Below are 4,183 nucleotides of genomic sequence, written 5' to 3'. Positions count from 1 at the left end.
AAAAAAAAAAAAAAAAAAAAAAAAGGACAGGGAGAAGGACAGGAAGAGGAAGAAGGAGGAGGAGGCATGAAAACTGGATTCATATATTTAACAAGCTGTAATATGGAAGGAGAATTTGTTTATTTTGTACAATTTGAAGGACCACAACTGGAATTAACAAAGCAGATGAGGAAGGTCAGCCAACTCGCTGCTTGAAGCATAGAAGTTGTGGGCCTCAGTGGACAGAAAGGGGCACCTGCCCTGCCTTCAGGGCTCTTCGTTCACTGTCAGGTTGGACAGGGCCAGGGGAGCTTTTGGAGGCAAGCTGTGTTAGGTGGAAAACAAGGCCGGTGCAAGTGGAGGTCAGGAAAAGTCCCTGAGCTCAGGAAGGCCTTTCCAGAAGGAAGCAGTTTCAGTCAATGCCTGGATTTGTGTTACAGATGTAGAGCTTGACTTCAAGAGCTTGCCCAGTGGCATGTGCCTGTAATCCCAGCTATTCTGAAGGCCGAGGCAGGAGGATTGTTTGAGGCCAGCCTGGGCAACTGATTGACACCGTATCTCTCAATGAAATTAAAAAGAGAAACGGGCTGTGGGTGCAGCTAAGTGGCAGAGTGCTTGCCTAGCATACACACAAATACTTGGGGTCAATCCCTAGTAACTTAAAAAAAAAAGCGAAGGAATGTAGACAGCTTTAAAATTTTTGGCTTATGAGGATAGGAAAAAATGGGGGAAACTATGCAATATCTGCAAACAACGTCCAGGAGAGAGCTTTTCAAGACAGGGAAACCTCTATGTCTGGAGACTGGAGTTGAAGACCCTACCATATGGTTATGGGAGGTGGCTTGTGCTTCAGCAACGAATGAGATGCATTTCAATCTGGTATATCACAAAGTTAAGAAATACTAAGATAGTTTTTAAGACATTTGTTATATTTAAAATATTAACATTTCATAAATGAGATATATTAGCACAAACTGCAATACAAGATACCTGCAGTTGTTTTTTTTTTTTTAAACTACAGATCTAGAAACTTCAGGACATTTCTACAGAGACTGGATGGAGCTGGGCACAAGCCTGTAACCTCAGCACTCTGAGGCAGGAGGATCGTCCTGAGTTCGAGGCCTGAGCTACACAAGAGCCTCTGTTAAAAAAAAAAGAAAAAAGGAGGTAGGGTGGGGTTGGGTGGGAAACAAATTGGGATGAAGGGATTCTCTTGTCCCCTAGATGGGGACGAGGACAGGAGGATGGGTGCAGGTTGCAGGCCCCCATGACACATGGCTGTGGTCTCCAAAGGCCTCGGGGAGGTGGAACAGAAACGTCCCACTCAAATTCGGTGGACGGAAGGCTCCCCTCGCTCTGATAGCATTGGGCAGTCTCCCCTGGCCTCCACCCTTCGGCCTAGGGCGCAGGCATCCTGGAGCTGTCAGTGTGGGAGGAATCCACGCGGGGGCAGTGTGACATACAGGAGCCCCGAGGACAGGCCCGAAAACAGCGTCTCCCTCCCTTGTCCTCCCCGGACCCTGCGCTTCCGGGCGGTGGCGCGTGCTGCTCTCCCCGCAGCCCCCGCAGGCGGACAGCGGACGGAAACTCTGACTTCCCTCTCGGAAGCTGGAAAGCTGAGAACAGCTCGTCTGCCTGTCTCGCCCAGAGCTCCGCCCCTTTAAGTACAGGTGTCAGGGTGGAAGCACCGTTGGGGGAGCTGTGGGTGGTGTCCCAGCCCTGGCCGGGCCGGGATGGCTCTGCCCTACCACTCAGGTCCTGGCCGGATGCGGTTCCGATGCCCAACACAAGGGGGCGCCACCGCCCCGCACGCCCTGCCAGGCTGCTATCTGCTGTTCCGCGGGGCGGGGACCGAAAGGCGGGTGCGTGGGGGCGTCTGCAATTTAGGCCCTGAGAGTGGAGGAAAAAGTTGAGGACATCTGCCAGGGAGCTCAGAGGGGTGTAGCTAGGAGACCTCCCTGCGGGCCTGCCAGGCCGGGCTGGGGCACAACCTGAAGTCTTGGCATTTCCCAAATAGCTAGATCAATACAACCTAACACCGAGCTGTCCCAGATTAAGGGTGAATTGAGGATGGGGAGCTCTACAGGGTTCTGGGGGTATGAGCCTCTTTACCCCAGTGTAGTTTTTCTTTGTAAAAAATTCTTTTAAGAGCCAGGCATGGTGGCCCACATTCTTGGGAGGCTAGCACTCAGGAGGCTGAGGCAGGAGGATCACAGCGAGTTCAAGGCCAGCCTGGGTTAAGTAATGAGTCCAAAGCTAGCCTGAACTATGCAGCAAGACTTTATTTCAAAAAACCAAACCCTTCAATCCCCAGTACCAAAAAAGCTACCAAAAAAAACCAAAACAAAAATAGCCCCCCCAAGCCAAAACAACAACAAAAATTTTTAAAGACTGAGGTAAAACTTACAGTGATGTTCACAAAATCCACGAAGAGTAAATGTACACCCCAGTGATTATTGCCTTTTGTATTCCCTGCTGATGTGTGCACAGTTCTTCTGTACATATGCATACAATACTTACATAATCACAACTACCACTGGACATTCAGGTCAACACACTTCCTGTGGGCCTTCAGCATGCCCAGCAACATCTTTTTTATAAGGGAGGAGAGGACAGAGCCCATCTGTCAGTGGCTGTGATGGGAAATCATGAGTTGCAGGAATTCTTTGACAGAACTGTGCCGTCAGAGCCTGGTAAAGGCAGGCAGTAGCTATGTGATTAACTTCCAATGGCCATAGTTTGGGGATCTAAAGTGGGAAGAATTGTCCCCACATCTGAATATACCATCCTAACTCAAAGGCCCCAGTGACATTATTGGATCCCGGATATGGTCGGGACAGCATAGTCAGGCACTGAGCAAACCAGGAGAGCACCGGGGACTGTGCTTGTTCGCTGGCCCAGTTGTACTCATCTCCGGCAGCGGGATGAAGGCGCTGGACTGCAGAATAAACAGAGGCAAACAGAGTCTGTGGTGTGCGTTGTGAATCCACTAGGTCTTCCGAGGCACTGGTCTTTCCTCCTCTTGGTGGGCAGCCTGGCCTTACCCCCACCCAGGCCCCTCCTGCCCTAGGTCTGGGAAATAGCCCTAAGTGGGAAATCAAGTGATCGAGCAGGATATGACCCACAGTGAGGCAGCTTCCAGATGTGGTCTGGTCCCTGAGTCAGCGAGCAACTGTGGGCATTCGAAGGAAGCCCTTCCGCCCATTCACTGCAATGTCCTGTGTTCTGCCTTTCTTCCCTACCCAGGTGTGGGTCTTTGGGCTCAGGGAGCTTGTCACTCCCTCTACCTCAGAGCCACGTGAAGGCCTGGAGGGCTGAGGAATAGGGAGTTTGCAGGGAGCTGGCATCACAGGAGGTGGAGGAAGATGCTCCCTGGGGTCATAATGACAATCCTGGCCTGAGGTGTCCAGTGATCCAGCTAAGGAGCCTGTGGGCCTGGGACTGGCGGCAGGGGAGGACAGAGCAGGCTGAGCCTGGCTGGGGAAGACTGGCCTGGAAGGAGCTGAGCCAATGGTGTTAGGCCAGGGTGGAAAGTATGTGTGTGAGCTCATTTGGAAGGTGGCTGTAGGCCAGTCAGGGCTGCCTTCCTTCCAGGCCCTGGCTGCTTAGCCCCTTGCAGTCTGCCTGTGTGTCTCCCGGTCTCCTAAGACTGAGGAAGAAAGACAGAAACCCCCAGGGGTGGGCCTAGGTGTGCAGAACTGATTTCCTAAAGGAAGGAGGTGAATTCAGATTTGGGGGTGGGTGCAAAGGAGGTACAGGGACTTCTGGGCAGTGGAGCAGCCTTGGCTGGGGTTTCTTGGAGACCTTAGAGAATGGACACTTCCCTGAAGGCCTCCACCTCCCCAGGCTGGGGAGCCCATCTGTTCACTGCCTCCACCTATTTCCTGTGCGCTGTCTTGCACAGCCCCTTGGGCTTGAGTCTCGGGCCCCCTTCTTTCTCTCAGAGTGCCTTCTCCTGCCCCTAAGAAGAGTGGGAGGCTGGTGCAGTAGCTTCCTGAGGAAGGATCCTTTCCCCTGCTCTCCTGCTCTCACACAGATGCCACCACACAGTGCAACGAGCAAGCCCACATATGCTGACAGATCCAGGACACAATACCACAAAGATCCAGCTACACAGGATCCACACTGGAAGAGATGACCGAGACATACTGCCAGAATCTGCTTGTGCAAAAAAAAGCAAAAAAAAAAAAAAAAAAAAAAAAAA

At 51.9% G+C, this 4,183-nt stretch overlaps 1 long non-coding RNA gene across 1 annotated transcript in view; it reads left to right on the top strand.

The window, feature by feature from the left end:
* Positions 1 to 4,145, top strand: part of LOC104871726 — a 13,333-nt gene extending 9,188 nt beyond the window's left edge. The window contains exons 2-3 of the long non-coding RNA XR_782952.3: positions 1,001 to 1,146; positions 4,016 to 4,145. This is a non-coding gene — a long non-coding RNA (uncharacterized LOC104871726). The remainder of the gene's footprint in view (positions 1 to 1,000; positions 1,147 to 4,015) is intronic.
* The last annotated feature ends 38 nt before the right edge of the window (positions 4,146 to 4,183 follow it).

The sequence above is a fragment of the Fukomys damarensis genome, unplaced genomic scaffold, assembly GCF_012274545.1.
Source record: "Fukomys damarensis isolate Sample0158 unplaced genomic scaffold, DMR_v1.0_HiC HiC_scaffold_17, whole genome shotgun sequence".
Taxonomy (NCBI): Eukaryota; Metazoa; Chordata; class Mammalia; order Rodentia; family Bathyergidae; genus Fukomys; species Fukomys damarensis.
This window is presented reverse-complemented; position numbering and strand designations above follow the sequence as displayed.